The 18,048-nt window shown below is 38.2% G+C and overlaps 1 protein-coding gene across 15 annotated transcripts in view; it reads left to right on the forward strand.

Annotated features, from left to right (window-relative positions):
- The window catches only part of NUMB (NUMB endocytic adaptor protein), a 185,986-nt gene that overhangs the window by 66,757 nt on the left and 101,181 nt on the right, over window positions 1–18,048 (forward strand). For 9 of the 15 annotated variants that reach the window (XM_074393015.1, XM_074393014.1, XM_074393017.1 and 6 more), the window contains one exon: window positions 14,995–15,079. The exons of 5 other annotated variants lie outside the window; for them this stretch is intronic. The gene's annotated coding sequence lies outside the window, so the exon portion shown is untranslated. Of the gene's footprint in view, window positions 1–13,446; window positions 13,473–14,994; window positions 15,080–18,048 lie in introns of all 15 variants that reach the window. One more of the 15 variants, XM_074393016.1, reaches the window with a different exon arrangement.

An 18,048-nucleotide genomic window follows, 5' to 3' on the forward strand; every position in this document is an offset into this window, starting at 1 on the left:
AATAAAAAAACCCAACTAATTGATAAATGTACCCAGTCAATGCTGGTGGTGGTGATTACTATTATTACATAACTATAAAACACAAATTCTACTTTCAGGGTACCTAAGATCTATGGGATCGTGGCACACACAAATAGTTGAAATATAACAAATAATATAAGAAATGAAAAATATTTGTGATTAGAGGGGAGAGGCATTACATTCAGACTTGGGGGTTAAGACTAATGATGAAAGTTATGTGTGCTAGAGTAGGAACTAGCTTGTCATTAAAACAATTTAGTTTGACATATAACTATCTCAGTCATAAACCTTTACATTTTATCAGGCTAACAACCAAGCTTTTGGTTTGTCCCCTGCAACCTGTTCCTCCTTCTGTCTTTTGTTTCTCACAATAAATGGCAACTCCATTCTTCTGATTGCTCAGGCCAGCAATCTTAGAGTCATCTTTGACTCTCACTCTGTATTTCCAATTCATTAACCAAATCCTGTTAGTTCCACCTGTAAGAACTGCAGAGGTCTTGGAAAATAGCTTTGCAGAGGTCTTGGAAAATGACTGGATTATTGTAAACTTAGTTATTTGTCAGTTGCTGTTGCAGCTAGTCTTCATAGTCTTGGAAAATGACTGGATTATTGTAAACTTAGTTATTTGTCAGTTGCTGTTGCAGCTAGTCTTCATATGTGGTTTCTCCTGGAGCTGGGGGCACAAATAGGAAGTGGATCATCTTCCTGACATATCTCCACTGTTGTCACTCTGGTCCAAGCCATTGTCACCTCTCATCTGGATTAACTGATTAGCTTTCTAACTGGTTCCCTCCTTTATGATCTGTTTACAATAGCCAAGGTCATCCTTAAAAAACATAAATCTCATTATTACTCCTCTCAGAACCCTTTAGTAGCTTTCACCTTATTAGGAACAGAAGCCCAAGCAGTTGCAATGGCCTCTGAAACTTCCTGAAGCATTCAGCTTTCTTTCCAACCTCATTTTCTCTTCTCCCTTCCTTTAGTCAATTGTAGCCACATCATTTCCTTGTTATTCCTTTAACACTGCAACCCCCACCTCCTGGATTGAAGGAGCTGTACACTTGCCTCAGGAGCTGTACACTTGTTCCTTCCACCTGGAATGCTCTCTCCTAGCTATGTACTTGAGCTTGCCCTCTTACTACTCAACTGCCTTTAGATCTGTTTGCTCAAATGTAATCTAACAAATGAAGCCTTCGCTTAACAATTTATATAGAAGAGCTGCCCATTTTCTACACTGTTCCCCAATCCCAACACTTTCTTTTCCCCAATCCCACTTGATATGTCTTTATATGTCTCAACATATATTTGTTTCTTTATTATGTTGAGAATTTCCCCAAATAAAATGCAACTACTGTGAGAGTAGAGATTTTGTTTCATTCTCTGCTATATCTCTGTAGAAGAGTACCTGTCTTGTAATTAGTTGTCAATACATAATTTGTTAAATGAATGAACATGTTTTCCAGTTCAAATCAGTGTTTTTTTTTTTTCTACAAAGTTCATTTCAAAATCATTCTAAAACTAAATTAAAAAGTGACACTTAGATGCTTTCCTCTGACAGAGGAGGAAATACTAGATTTTTGAGAAATGCTTTTTGGTAAGATTTAGAATTGTGAGTTGCTTGATAGTTCAGGTAGGTGAGTTAATTGGGTAAAATGCCATGCATAAAGGGCAAGTGTATATGGTTCCATTGCTCCTTGATCATGGAGAGGTCTTTTTCGCCACCTTTTTGAATCTTGTGGCAGTTTTTCAGAAAATAGACTTTACTTTTTAAGAGCAGTTTTAGATTCACAGTAAAATCGAGCATAAGGTACAGAGAGTTCCTGTATTCTTTCTGCCCCAATATAGGCACAACCTCCCCACTATCAACTTCCAATACACATCTTTATTACCCAAAGTCCAGAGTTTACTTCAGGGATAACTCTTGGTGGTATACATTCTCTGGATTTGGACAAATGTGTAATGACATGGTCTGCCATTATAGTGTAGTACAGAATAATTTCACTGCCCTAAAAATCTGCACTCTGCCTGTTTATTTTTCCCAAACCCCTTACTCCTGGCAATCACAGGTCCTTTTACTGTCTGCATAGTTTTAGTTTTCCAAAATGTCATATAGTTCGGATGATACAGTATGTAGCCTCTTCAGATTGACTTTTTTCATTTAGCAATATGCACTTAAGGTTCCTCCATGTCTTTTCATGGCTTGAAGCCTTATTTTTTTAGCACTGAATAATATTTCATTTTCTGAATGTACCACAGTTTATTCACCTACTGAAGGACATCTTGGTTGCTTCTAAGTTTCGGTAACTTTGAATAAAGCTGTTGTAAACAACTGTGTGCAGGCTTTTGTGTGGGCATAAGTTTTTCACTCATTTGGATAAATACCAAGGAATATAATTGCTGGATCGTATGTGAAGAGTATGTGTAGTTTTGTAAGCAACTGTCAAATGGTTTTCCAAGGTTGCTGTACCATTTTGCATTCCCATCAACAATTAATAAGGGGTTCCTGTTGCTGGAAATGCTTCTCAGGATTTGGTGTTGTCAGTGTTTTGGATTTTGACCATTCTAGTGAGTGTGTAATGGTATCTGATTGTTTTAATTTGCAGTTCCCTCATGACATATGATGATTTCTTTTCACAGGCTCTTTTATCATCTGTATTTCTTTAATGAAACATATTCAAGTCTTTGCCAATTTTTAAATCAAGTTGTTAGTTTTATTGTTAAGTTTTAAGAATTTTTTGGTGTGTGTGTGTATCTCCAGGCTGGTGGCAGGGGCACAATCTCAGTTCACTGCAACCTTCACCTCCTGAGTTCTTTAATTTGTTGAATAAGACTATCTTTTCACCATTGTACTCACTTTGCTCTTTTGTCAAAGATCAGTTGACAATAACTAACTAAATAAATGCTCTTGTTTATAGAGATAGGAGTCTCTCCATGTTGCCCAGGCTGAAGTGCTGTGGATTCACAGGCACAATTATAGCACACTGGCCATCAAACTCCTGAACTCAAGCAGTCCTCCCACTTCAGCCTCCTGAGTATCTGGCATTTCAGGCACACTCACCATACCCAGCTCCAGTTGACTGCATTTATGTGGGTCTGTTTCTGAGCTCAACTGATCTATTTGTCTGTTTTCTTGAAATACCATCCTATTTTGATTACTGTGGCTTTATAGTAAGTCAGTCTTGAAATTGAGTAGCATATTGAGTTGGCTATTCTGGGTCTTTAGCCTCTACTTGTAAACTTTATTTGTACTTTTTTTCCCCATATAAACTTTAGAGTGAGTTTGTCAATATCCACAGAATAATTTGTCAGAATTTTGATCAAGTTGGGAAGAACTGACATTTTGACAATTTTGAGTCTGCCTATTCATGAACATGGAATGTCTCGACATTTATTTATTTCTTCTTTGATTTCTTTAATCAGTTTTTTCATTTTTCTTGTGAAGATTTTGAACATAATTGATTTGACTTTTACCTAAGTATTTCATTTTTGGAGGGAGCTAATGAAAATGGTATTGTGTTTTAATTTCAATTTCAGATTATTACAGCTAGTGCTTGACTTAGGACCACAATTGGTTCCGACAGACCGGTCGTAACACGATTTGGTCATAAGTTGAGTAGGCTATATGTACAGTACTGTGAAATGATGTTATAAAAATCTTTAAGTCATATTTTATTTTCTCTCATTATTATATATCATAATTTTCTTTGTTCATTTTATGCCATTTGTATCATCTCTACACCATTTTGTTTCTTACTATATTTTTATATTCGTCAGGTTTAAGTAAAACACTGCATTACCAGTACAACTGGTTTAATATTTGCAAAACATACTAAATTACAAAATACAGGTGCATACAAAAATACAAAATACAGGCGTAAAGAATACCATAGGAAACATTTTCCCAATTGCAAAACATACCAAAATATATAAACATGTATGAAACATTTTATTGGCCACTGGTGCTTGGCTGCGGATTGTTGATGTCGTCATCTGAGGCAGCAGTTTGGGTTACCGGAGTTGGTTTTTTCATAAACATGGTGAGCTTTGTCTGAATTGTATGTTTCTTTTTTTCTTCATAAATTTCACGATACAGATGAAACACATCGTGCACCATCTTTTCAATCCTTGCAAATCATTCGATGTTTGGGTCCATTGCTTCGAAATGTATAAGAAGTTTATTCAGTAAAGATAAACCGTCTGATAATCCCTTAGTGGTGAACTAAGTTTCTGGCTCCTCCTCTTCTTTCTTCTTCTGCTACTCTTCTTCCAGTTTGATTAGCTCTTCATTTGTAAGTTCATCAACATTGAAAATCTGTTCTGCTAGATATCCCTCATTTGTAATTAATTCATCCAGACTATCAACAAACTTACTTGCTCCTTCCTCATCCACACTCGCTGCTTCTCCAGTCACTCGAACGCTATGCATTTGGAATCTTTTCTTGAATCTCTGGGACCAGCTAGTGCTTGCTACAAATTCTTGACTATAATCTTCTCCAGCACACTCCTTCAGAGTCTGAAATAGACTTCTCGCCTTCATCTGCACAGTAAAAAGACTTAATGGTGTCCGTTTTTGAATTTGATCTTCCATCCAAATATATAGCAATTTCTCCATTTCGTGGATAGGTCTGCTTCATTGCTTTGTTATAACTGTTGATTGCATGGGTGCAGAACCTTTCACAGCTTTATGAATTCTTTCTTTATCTTTCAAAATCATCGACACAGTCGAGTGTGATAACTTCGTATCACGTGCGATCACATTCACTTTCTTTCCTCCTTTGTACTGCTTAATTACCTTCATTTTTGTGTCGAGATCGATGGCCTTTCTTTCCTTCTTGGCAGGCTAAGGTGTAGACAAAGACAATTTCCTCTTGGTAGACATCTTGGGAGGGGTTTGATGAAAAATATCCAAGACACAAAACACAAATTGCTGTACCGAGTCTGGGATAACAGTTGAAATGGTGCACGCGGAGATGGTAGTGCTGCCGGAAGCTGGTCCGCACTGTCGTATGCCCAGCTGGGCAACGTTTGCGCTGCCAGATGCGGAACAGTCATGGCTAGCGATTGTGGTCATAAAGTCGAATGGTCGTAAGTTGCATAGGTCGTAAGTCGATCAATACCTGTACTGGTATATAGGAAAGTGATTGGTATATTAACCTTGTGTCCTGTAACCTTGCAATAATTGCTTGTTAATTTTGGAAGTTTTTTTCATTGATTCTTTGAGATTTTCTACATGGGAAGTCTTGTCATTTGTGAACAAAAACAGTTTTCTTTCTGACTTTCCAATCTGTTGTTTTATTTCCTTTTCTTGTCATATTGCATTAGCACTTACAGTGTGATGTTGAAAAGGAATAGTAGGAGGAGACATCTTTTTTTTGTTGTTCTTAATGGGAAGGCTTCTAGTTTCTCACTGTTAAGTGTGAGGTCAGCTGTAGAGTTTTAAAAATAGATGTGCTTTTTCTTGTTGAGGAAGAAACTTTATGTTCCTAGTTTGCTGAAAATTTTTATCATGAATGGATGCTGGATTTTGTTAAATACTTTTTCTGCATTTATGGAGATGATCATGTGATTTTTCTTTTTTAGCCTGTTAATATGATAGATTATATTAATTGAATTCCTCATGTGAAACCAGCTTTGTATACCTGAGATAAACTGGACTTGGTCATGGTGTATAATTCTTTTTATATGTTGCTGTTTTCAATTTGCTAATATTTCTGCTCACACGTTTTATTAATAGCTTGGTTAGATCTCTTCATGGCATGCTGATCAAATATTTGGTTAAAACTTTGAAAAATGGCATATATGTTGTATGATAGAATTGAAGTCTGGGCCGGGCGCGGTGGCTCAAGCCTGTAATCCCAGCACTTTGGGAGGCCGAGGCGGGTGGATCACGAGGTCGAGAGATCGAGACCAACCATGGTCAACATGGTGAAACCCCGTCTCTACTAAAAATACAAAAGATTAGCTGGGCATAGTGGCGTGTGCCTGTAATCCCAGCTACTCAGGAGGCTGAGGCAGGAGAATTGCCTGAACCCAGGAGGCGGAGGTTGCGGTGAGCCGAGATGGCGCCATTGCACTCCAGCCTGGGTAACAAGAGCGAAACTCCGTCTCAAAAAAAAAAAAAAAAAAAAAAAAAAAAAAAAAAAAAGAATTGAAGTCTGATTTTTTTTCTTCTACAGGCTGGATTGGCCAAATCTAACAATATGGAATTTAATGTGCATTATATAAAGATTTTTTGAGGATTAGTTCAATATGTGTATTTAATGGTACACATTACCTGGGATTTTAGTTCCAGCTCTGCCACTTAGAAGCTGTGTTACATTGAACAAGTTATTTAATCTTTTTGTCTCTGTTTCTTCTTCCATAAAGTGGGAATTGTTGTAAAATATAAAAGAAGTAATAAATATAGGCTCTTAAAATACTAGCTGGCGCTTAGTAAGGGATGATGAAATGTAATCTGTGATTATTATAAAATTTTGTACTTGGGTTCAAACAAACTCAATTTTTTTAGGACTTAAGTGATAGGATTTAGGACAACTAAGAAAGACCGTATCTTAGTCTTTGTTGATTGTAAACTCAAGGAAATGATAGTGTGACTTTGATAGGATAAATGTTAATGTTGGCCAGGCTGACAAGTCATTTACAATTGCTCGAAGCCAGAGGCAGCACCTTAGCAAATAACTTAAAGGTCAGAAGAATAAGGTTTCTAGGTCGGGCACTGTGGCTCAGGCCTGTAAGCCCAGCACTTTAGGTAGCCGAATTGGGTGCATCACCTGAGGTCAGGAGTTTAAGACCTCCCTGGCCTACATGGCGAAACCTTGTCTCTACTAAAAATACAAAAATTAGCCAGGCATGGTGGTAGGCACCTGTAATCTCAGCTATTCAGGAGGCTGAGGCCGGAGAATCGCTTGAATCCAGGAGGTGGAATTTGCAGTAAGCTGAGATTGTGCCATTGCACTCCAACCTGGGCAATAAGAGCAAGACTCTGTCTAAAAAAAAAAAAAAAAATTAGTGTAGTTGAAAGGGCTAAAAAAAGTCTACTAAAAAAGTGTTTAGTTAACACTTTTGATATTGCCTATGCCAATCTCCCACTATAATAATTAGAAGGAAAATAAGCATTTAATATTTCTGAAATTGAGATGGATGGAAAACTCTTTGCCAGAATAAAGGAGAAATATTCAATTACTTATGAAGTAGAAGGATCTGGACAGAGAAAGACCCACCATTCCTAGATTTTGGCATAAGATCCTCTGCAACAAGGCAAATACTTTATTCTTTCTTTCCTGTGGCCTATCCTTGGACCTATAGACACAGGGTTGACACTAACTTGAAAATTGGGCAGTTATTCTGCTTTCCCAGTTACTTTCAAGCTTAAATAAAATATTTATACAAAAGGAAGCTGTTGACCAGGGGCAGTGGCTCACACCTGTAATACCAGTGCTTTAAAAAAGCGAAGGTGGGAGGATTGCTTGAGGTCAGGAGCTCGAGACCAACCTGGACAACATTGTAGAGAAAAAATTCTCTACAAACATTTTTTTTAAAACTACCTGAGAGGCCGGGCCTAGTGGTTCACACCTGTAATCCCAGCGCTTTAAAAAAGCCAAGGTGGGAGGATTGCTTGAGGTCAGGAGCTCAAGACCAACCTGGACAACATTGTAGAGAAAAAATTCTCTACAAACATTTTTTTTTAAAAACTACCTGAGAGGCCGGGCCTAGTGGTTCACACCTGTAATCCCAGCACTTTGGGAGGCCGAGGTGGGTGGCCGAGATCACCTGAGGTCAGGAGTTTGAGACCAGCCTGACCAACAATGGTGAAACCCCTACTCTACTAAAAATACATAAATTAGCCAGGCGTGGTAATGCACACCTGTATTCCCTATTACTTGGGAAGCTGAGGCTGAAGAATCGCTTGAACCCTGAGGGTGGAGGTTGCAATGAGCTGAGATTGTGCCATTGCATTTCAGTGTGTGCAACCAGAGCAAAAATCCATCTCAAAAAAAAAAATTACTGAGCATGGTGGTCTGCACCTGTAGTTCTAGCTACTTGGAACGCTGAGGTGGGAAGATCCATTGAGCCCAAGGAGTTCAAAGTTACAGTGAGCTATCATCGTGCCACTGCACTGCAGGCTAGGGGACACAGTAAGACCCTGCCTCTTTAAAAAAAAAAAGAAAAAAAAAAGGGGAGGTTTTCTTTCTCAGTGAGACCTAACACAAACATTTTAATACCACAAATTATGTTTCTTCTCCCTGACCCTGATATTTCTAAATTCCTTTACCTTGTTCATACTTTTTCTACAGCTTTTTTATTTTTTTATTTTTTAAAGATGGAGTCTTGCTCTGTTGCCCAGGCTGGAGTGCAGTGCTGCAATCTCAGCTGACTGCAGCCTCCACCTCCTGGGTTCAAGCAATTCTCTGCCTCAGCCTCCTGAGTAGCTGGGATTACAGGTGCCTACCACCATGCCTGGCTAATTTTTTTGTATTTTTAGTAGAGACGGGGTTTCACCGTCAGGCTGGTCTTGAACTTCTGACTTGATGATCTGTCCACCTCAGCTTCCCAAAGTGCTGGGATTACAGGCATGAGCCACTGCACCTGACCTATAGGGTTTAGCTTTTAACTAGCTATATAATTTACTTATGTTTATTGTTTGTCTCCCACGCGGCTAGAATGTAAGTCCCATGATGGATTTGTTCATTGAAGTTTCCTAAGCACCAAGAACAGTGCCTGGCAAGCATAGACACTCAATAAATATTTGTTAAGTGAGTTGAATGAACAAAATCTGAGGCTAAAGCCCAATATATTATACCAGTAGAAGCACAGCAGCTTTAATTGAAGACAGGGCAGGGACTTACTGTTCTACCCACTGGGTCCTGCGTTTGCACCTTGTGGCATCACTACAAGGAGCACCGTTTGAAGCTACCTTACAAGTAATGATCTGTGAAGTTGCTGGAATAGGGTACACCCATTTCATTTTATTCCTTCTTTCTGTATTATCCAAAGACAGTAATTCCTAGAAAACAGCTGGGCCTGGGTGGAGTGGTGGTAGATGCTTGTAGTGGCTATGGAAAGGTTCATTTTTTATGGGAAATATATTTCCTAAATTATAAAGCTCTATTGCAACATCTATAAGAGAGAGAATCCTGGTTATAATTTTTATGACTTCATTTGAGAATGTCATGCTAATGTTTTAGATACTTATAAAAAACAAAATAAAAAATCAATAAACATGGGGATAAAACCCTGAGTACAAACAGAATCAGATGAACCTAATTGTATTTCAGCTACACTTAAGGAAGAAAGGTAAGTAAAATTTGAGCGTAGTATACGCATAAACTCAAGATAAACAAAAATATAAATAATGAGTCCTAGTTTCTAGGCTTTTTTTGGTAGTGGTATGAATTAGCAATTTTGGAACTGTTTTTTGTCTGTTCTAGGATTAAACAGATGAGTAAGTATATTGAGGATAATGGGAGTCAAGTTTTTTGATTGTTGGAGAAAGGAGTTTTATATATGGAAAAGAGAAAAGGCTAGAATAAACCCCATGATGTTGAATTTGAATTGGAAGTTATGGTTTTTAATAGCTATTCATATCTGTGTAATATATAAATATCTACATTTAAGCATTTAATAGCTATATAAATATAGGGGAATACACATATAACTATTCATATATTTTTATACAGGTATACACATACAAGCACATACATATGTGTGCATGCATGTGCGTATATGTATATATGATACATATTTATATATGTATATTCCAGCTTTGTGTGTATACATATACATGTGTCTGTACACACACACACACACACTTTTTTTTTTTTTTTGAGATGGCGTATTTCTCTGTCTCCCAGGCTGGAGTGCAGTGGTGTGATCTCGGCACACTGCAACCTCTGCCTCCCAGCTTCAAGCGATTCATCTGCCTCAGCTTCCCAAAAAGCTGAGATTATATGCTCCCACCACCACACCTGGCTAATTTTTGTGTTTTTAATGGAAACATGGATTTCACCACGTTGGCCAGGCTGGTCTTGAACTTCAGACCTCAAGTGATCCGCCCACCTCTGCCTCCCAAAGTACTGGGATTACAGGCATGAGGCACTACACCACACCTGGCCTGTATTTTTATTAATAGTGGAGGTGGGGTTTTGCCATGTTGCCCAGGCTGGTCTTGAACTCCTGGCCTCAGGTGATTCGTCCACCCCAGCTTCCCAAAGTGCTGGGATTACAAACATGAGCCACCAAGCCTGGCCTCTTCTCCTCTATCTTAATCCATTTGTGTTGCTGTAATAGAATACTTGAGACTGGGTAATTTGTAAAGGACAGAATTTTATGTTCTCACCGTTCTGGTGACTGGAAAGTCCAAGATCAAGGTGCTGGCAGGTTCAGTTGTCTGTTCCAGAGAAGAGGAACACAGTGTTTTCAAATGGTCAAAGAGTGAAAAAACCGGCTAGCTGAAGTTGCAGGAAGCCTTAATCCCATTCAGGAGGGAGGAACCCTCCTGGCCTAATCACCCCTTAAGGGCCTCACCCCTTAATACTCTCACATTGGTAACACTTGAATTTTGGGGGGGACCCATTCAAATTATAACTCCCTGTAACAATGAACACACCTAATTAAGTTCTCTGTATTTCAGTATGGACTGTATATTATATGTGGACTGTAGTTACATAGTAATTTTAACGTTCGTACTGATTTGCTTAGCTATATTGTGATTATCTAAGCAAATATTTTTGTTCCTAGGAGAATATACAAAAACATTTAGGACTAAAATGGTATGTAGTGTTTGTAGCTTACTCTCTTATGATTAAGAAAAAAAAAGTGTATGAGATAGGCCTGGTGTGGGCTCACACCTGTAATCCTAGCACTTTGGGAGGTGGGAGCCCAGTAGTTCAAGACCAACCTGGGAAACATAGTGAGACCCTGCCTCAAGAAAAAATGAATGAGAAAGAGAATGAATGATAAAGAAAATTGGATGAAATGTAAATAATTGATAATCTTTGAAAATTTTCTTTAAATTTAAAATTATATAAAGTTAAAAGTTTACCTAAAATCTTTTCATATATCTTAGTTGTAATCAAACCAACCTGACTTTATAGAATTCACAGAAGTGACAAAAAATTATTTAGAGAAAGTAGCAAAGGAAATGCTGATCATGCAGAAAAAATCCGAATTGTTGGCATACAGAGAAGAATCTGATTTTTTTTGTTTGTTATTCTGTCATTGCATAGTAACCTTGAGCACCTCATGTTCTGTATTCATTTGCTTTAAATATTTTTAAAATAGCTAGTTCAAGGATTTCCAAAACACTTCCTATTTAACTAATAAGTTTTCTTACAAAGGGGCACTTTGTAAAAATTAGATGGCCTTTGTTCTAGACAGTTGTACCCTTTTATACTGGTGTTAATCCATTAATCCTACTCATGTGGGTAGAACCCTCACGGTCTAATTATTTCTTAATGGTCCCACCCTCCAGTACCATTACAATAACAATTAGATTTCACTTAATTTTTGGAAGACACAAACATTCAAATCATAGCAAACTGCAAGCACATGACTATGGATGAATTTCATAGACATAATATTGAGTGAAAGAAACCAAACACAAGAGGGTAATATTGTATGATTCTTTTTAATAAAATTCAATATAGGCAAAACACATCTGTGATGTTAGAAGTTAATTAAGATCTTTCCCCTATCTTTGGTAGGGAAACAGGAAGTGACAGGAAGCAGGAACATAGAGGGGTTTCTAGGTTGCTACTAATGTTCTGTTTTTGCTTTGGATTCCAATGATCTGTTTTTTTTGTTTTTTGGCGGCGTTTTGCTCTTGTTGCCCAGGCTGGAGTGCAGTGGCGTGATCTTGGGTCACCACAACCTCCACCTCCTGGATTCAAGCGATTCTCTTGCCTCAGCCTCTCCAGTAGCTGGGATTACAGCCATGCATCACTATGTCCGGCTAATTTTGTATTTTTAGTAGAGATGGTATTCTCTATGTTGGTCAGGCTGGTCTCGAACTTCTGACCTCAGATGATCCACCCGCTTTGGCCTCCCAAAGTGCTGGGATTACAGGCGTAAGCCACCGCATCTGGCCTGTGTGTTTCTTTGTGAAAAGTAATTGAGCTCTACACTTTGTGTGCTTCTTTCTACATGTGTCATACTTTAATAAACTTTTAAAAAATATTTTTGTATCTTATGTAAATCTGTTACTAAAGACACTTTTTAAAGTGTCTTTTTCATAAAATGCATTTGATAAGTTTCTCTTTTGGAGGTGGGAAGAGATGTGGACAGAAAACTAGGCTTCCCTTTATTAGTCAATTCTGTGTAACTCATTTCACATCACTTTGTGTCTTACTGCCTTAATTCTTAGAGTTAATTTTTGTGTCCAGTTACACTTTTTCACTTTATAAAATAATAATTGAATGAATGAGTAGTCTATTATTTCAAATCTGTAATTTCAGATTTTTCTTTTCAAATTTCTTAGTGTAAGATTCTTTTATTTATTTATTTACTGAGACAGAGTTTTACTCTTGTTGCCTAGGGGGAGTGCAATGGTACAATCTCAGCTCACTGCAACCTCTGCTTCCCAGATTCAAGCGATTCTCCTGCCTCAGCCTCCCGAGTGGCTGGGTTTACAGGCATGCACCACCATGCCTGGCTAATTTTTTATTTTTAGTAGACACGGGGTTTCTCCATATTGGTCAGTCTGGTCTTGAACTCCTGACCTCAGGTAATCCACCCGCCTTTGCCTCCCAAAGTGCTGGGATTACAGCCATGAGCCACCGCACTGGGGTCGTTTTTGTAAAATTCTAAGTACAGTATTTGAAAGTAAATTGCAGTTGAAGATATGGTTATTATTGTCAAAAACCTTCTTGAAAATGTTCTAGGGCTGGGTGCAGTGGCTCATGCCTATAGTCCCAGCACTTTGGGAGGCACAGGCGGGTGAATCAAGAGGTCAGGAGTTTGAGACCAGCCTGGCCAACATGGTGAAACCTTGTCTTCACTAAAAATACAAACAACTAACTGGGCTTGGTGGCAAGCGCCTGTAATCCCAGCTACTCGGGAGGCTAAAGCAGGAGAATTGCTTGAACCCAGGAGGCAAAGGCTGCAGTGAGCCGAGATTGCACCACTGCACTCCAGCCTAGATGATAGTGTGAGACTCCATCTCTGAAAAGAAAAAAGATGAGAAGAGAAAAAGATTCTATTGATTTATTTAGTACATTTTTATTATCTACCTTCCACTTTAGTGGCAACTGAGAGGCAATATGCACTTTTTTTTCTTTTATTTTTCTTTTGGCAATATGCACTTCTATACTAACAGAAGGAATACTTTTTAGTTTAAGTTGTTTTTATATTTAGAGGTGGGGTTGTTGGAATTCCACTTTTCAAATGCTGCAAATCTCTATGAAGTCTTTTCTCGTTTCCTCTCTCCAGGTTAGTGATCTCATCCTCCTCTTAAGGTATGTTGTCATTTGTGCCTTTCTTAAAGCATTTGCAGTATTTTGTCATATAGGCTTTTTATATTCCTTTTTCTTGATTATGAGAACCTGGAGTTTAGAGATTATGTTGGTGGTTTTCTGAACTCCTGTTAATACTGAGTATTGTGACGACTGCATCACACACAGTAGGTTCTCTATAGTTTATCTGATTGTCATGTTTCTAACCTTGAATACCATTTCATAGTTTAATTTTGCTTGCGTAATTTTCTTTGTAAATCAGATCTTCAGTATATAGCTGTATAGCTGAGTAGATACTCTGTGACCACTTTCCATTTTTGAAAACCAAATCCCAGTTCTATAACTGTCATTCTATAATATATACCTCTTACTAGTCACATATTTTCTTTGGGGACAGAAATAAACATGCAAAACAAACAAATTCCAAGTCAAGTTTTTTTTTGTTGTTTTTTTTTCCTTAACACTGCAGAAACTACTGTTTGCTACAAGAAAATAAATGGAATTTTTTGTTTAAGTTCATGTGAAAATGGAAATAAATATAGGACTGTGGGATTCAACATGGAGATACTCTAGAGTGTTTTGAAGCTTCTCTTATATTCCAGTAACCTCTGGGGTTCATTTTCCCTACAACTTTGGCAATATGTCTTTCTTTTTCTGTTTATCTCTTGTAACTATTCCTTCCTATCAGTACCACACGAATCGATTTTTTTTTTTTTTTCCTGAGACAGGGTCTTATTCTATTTTCCAGGCTGGAGTTCAATGGCACAATCACAGCTTGCTGCAGCCTCGACCTCCCAGGCTCAAGCTATCCTCCTGCTTCAGCCTCTAGAGTAGCTGGGACCACAGGTGCATGTCACCATATCTGGCTAATTTTTAAATTTTTTTGTGGAGGTGAGGTCTCCCTACGTTGCTCAGCCTGGTCTTGAACTCCTGGGGTCAAGTGATTATCCTGCTGCAGCCTCCCAAAGTGCTGGGATTACAGGCATCAGCCACTGTGCCCGGCCCAAATTGATCCTTCTTGACACAGCTCTTTCTGTTTTGGGCCCCTTGAATTGAATACTAATTACCAGTTTTACTAGAGATATGTGTAGAATGGGATTTGTGGGAGTTGCTCTCAATAAATAACAATATCCTATCTATTTGTCTTATTTTATATATATATATATATATATATATATATATATATAGAGAGAGAGAGAGAGAGAGAGAGAGAGAGTGAGTATTTTATTTCAGAGATCCAGTAATTTATAGATATTTGACTTTTATGTAGGGGAATTATTTGTCGTGTATTAGAGAAGATTATGGTCCTACATTAGTGTGTGGATCTTACAGTTGGTGGAGTAACTTGGAATGATCATCTTCGTTATGTCATCATAATAAAGTATTTGTTTTATGGGGAAAATTGGGACCTCCTCTTTATTTTGCGTACATGTGTTTTGTTTGCAGTTACTATATTAGTGTAATGCAGCAATAATTATGTTACTAACAACAACTTTGTGAGATGTTTATTATTCTCATTTTACAGATGAGGAAACTGAGGCTTGTTGAAGTTACGAAACTTGTCCAAAATCACACAACTTGTAAAGGGCACAGCCAAGATTCAGAGCCAGGTCTGTCCAACTTCAAAACTCTTAATCATAACCATGAATCTGAAATAGCTGTGAAGTATCAACCTGTGATAAGTTGTATTAGTATTAATATTGCTTAACAGTTGTTTAACTCTTACTGATAATATTTTTAATGCTGAGTGTTTTTGTCCTTTATAATAATTTCACATATCTTTTCAATATTGTGAAAAGCAGTATGAATGGTAATTAAAGGTCTAGTCTCTGGAGACAGACTACTTGGGTATGAACCCTTAAACCGCTTCATTTACTTGTTGTGTGACATTGAGAAAGTTACTTAACTTTTCCATACTTCAGTTTTTCTATCCGTAAAATGGTGATGGTAATATTATCCACCTGATAAGTTTGTAAATATTGAATGATTTAATATATACAAAGCATTTACAACAATGCCTGGCACACAGTTAGCATTCGGTGAATGTCAGTGATTAGTATTGTCATCTCCTAGCAACCAGTGAAGCAAATTATCATCATATCTAATTCTGTATTAGGAAATTTAGATAAAGCAATGTTTAGGCAGCAATGTAGGATATGACAAAACTTAAATAAACCAAAATTAAATTTGAATAAGTTAGATCTAAAGAATGTCATTCATTTGATCAAATTTAGGTCTATTGTAAAGCAACTTGCTACTTATAGATCTCACATGTACAAGAGCCTTACATATATAAGGTTTATACATAGGTCCACTAGAAGTACCCATTGAGCCTAACATGGTCATTGCATTATGAATGTGTTTTGTCTGTCTTCTCCCTCAGAATGCAATTTGTATTTACAATAAATGTCCACACTTTCAGGTAGCTTTTAAGGAGATAGTGTTTTGGCAGCCTTGATAGAAAAATACCAAGAACCAAAACCTCATGTATTACATAAAATGTTGGCAACATTGCATCACTTGCAGGAGTGCTTATTAGAACTTTTACTATGGTGAATGTATATACTGAATGACCTTTGAACCAGTGGGACCACAGCACATTCAACTAGAATTCAGCCATGTACTGATCATGTATTCTTTTCTCATACTTGCTTATTGTAGCTATCAGAATCCCAAAGTCCTGTTCACCATGTTGGTCAGTCTCGATCTCCTGACCTCCTGATCCACCCACCTTGGCCTCCCAAAGTGCTGGGATTACAGGTGTGATACGATTACGCCTCACCTGGTCCTGATTATTTACTAATAATAAGTTTATATCTGTTGCATAAATATCCATGAATGGGAGATAATTTGAGTAAAATTACACAATAATTCAAAAGCTATTATTTAAAGAACGGGACCTGCTTTGTATATGAACCCCAGAGCTCTGTAGCTTTTTTTTTTTTTTTAATTTTTAAATTTTTTCTTATAGAGACAGAGTCTTGCTATGTTGCCCAAGCTGATCTGAAACTCTGGGGCTCAAGCAGTCCTTCTACCTCAGCCTCTGAAAGTGCTGGTATTACAGGCATGCACCATCATGCCCAGCCTATAGATTTTATTCTACACATAAAAGATTTATTTATTTCTTTTGTGGTATTGAGACTTACTATCCTTGATCAGAGTATCTTTTTGGTTATTTAGATATTTAAAATATTTTTCAGTAAATTATTTTCTCTTTTTTCCATGAAGAAAAATAAGATGGCCAGGCATGATGGCTCATGCCTGTAATCCCAGCACTTTGGGAGGCTGAGACGGGCAGATCACTTGAAGCCAGGAGTTCAAGACCAGCCTAACCAACATGGCGAAACCCTGGCTCTACTGAAAATACAAAAATTAGCCAGGTATGGTGACACATGCCTGTAATCCCAGCTACTTGGCAAGCTGAGGCACGAGAATTGCTTGAACCTGGGAGGTGGAGGTTGCAGTGAGCTGAGATTGCATCACTGCACTCCAGCCTAAGCAACACAGTGAAACTGTCTTAAAAAAAGAAAAAGTAACAGACCTTATTTCTTGTTACTATTGTAAATGGCATATTTTTCTTCTTGTTTTCTTTCCATTTCTGTTTTGTTTCTTTCCTGTGCTTTATTACTTTCTCTTGCCTTAGCTATTTAGTACAGTATTCAGTGCAAGTATTAATAGTAGGCATTCCTTTGCTTGACCCCAGAAATTTGAGATCAGTCTGGGCAACATAGCAAGATCCCATCTCTACAAAAAAAGTTAAAAACTAGCCAGGTGTGGTGGTACATAACTTGTAGTCCCAGCTACTCAGAAGGCTGAAGTGGAAGGACTGCGTAACCCCAGGAGGTTGAGACTGCACTGAGCCATGATTGTGCCACAGCACTGTAGCCTGGACAGCAGAACAAGACCTTGTCTAAAAAAAATAGTGGGCATTCTTATGTTGCCCTTAATTTTTTAAAGGAAGTGCTTATTTTGTTTTGCTATTAAGACTAAGGTTTGATGGCTGGGCGCGGTGGCTCACGCCTATAATCCCAGCACTTTGGGAGGCCGAGGCGGGTGGATCATGAGGTCAAGAGATCGAGACCATTCTGGTCAACATGGTGAAACCCCGTCTCTACTAAAAATAGAAAAACTAGCTGGGCATGGTGGCGCACACCTGTAGTCCCAGCTACTCAGGAGGCTGAGGCAGGAGAATTGCTTGAACCCAGGAGGCTGAGGTTGCGGTGAGCCGAGATCGTGCCATTGCACTCTAGCCTGGGTAACGAGAGTGAAACTCCGTCTCAAAAAAAAAAGACTAAGGTTTGCTATATCTGTGTGTGTGTGTGTGTGTGTGTGTGTGTGTGTGTGTGTGTATTAATTTTTATTTATTTATTTTGAGACAGGGTCTCACCCTATCACCCAGGCTGGAGTGCAGTGGTACAGTCTCAACTCACTGCAACCTCAGCCTCCCAGGCTCAAGTGATTTTCCCACCTCAGCTTCCCAAGTAGCTGGCACTACAGGTGGGCACTGCCATGCCTGGCTAATGTTTGTTCTTGTAGCAGAGATGGGGTTTCACCTTGTTGACCAGGCTGGTCTCAGACT

This window comes from Saimiri boliviensis, chromosome 2 (assembly GCF_048565385.1).
Source record: "Saimiri boliviensis isolate mSaiBol1 chromosome 2, mSaiBol1.pri, whole genome shotgun sequence".
NCBI lineage: Eukaryota > Metazoa > Chordata > Mammalia > Primates > Cebidae > Saimiri > Saimiri boliviensis.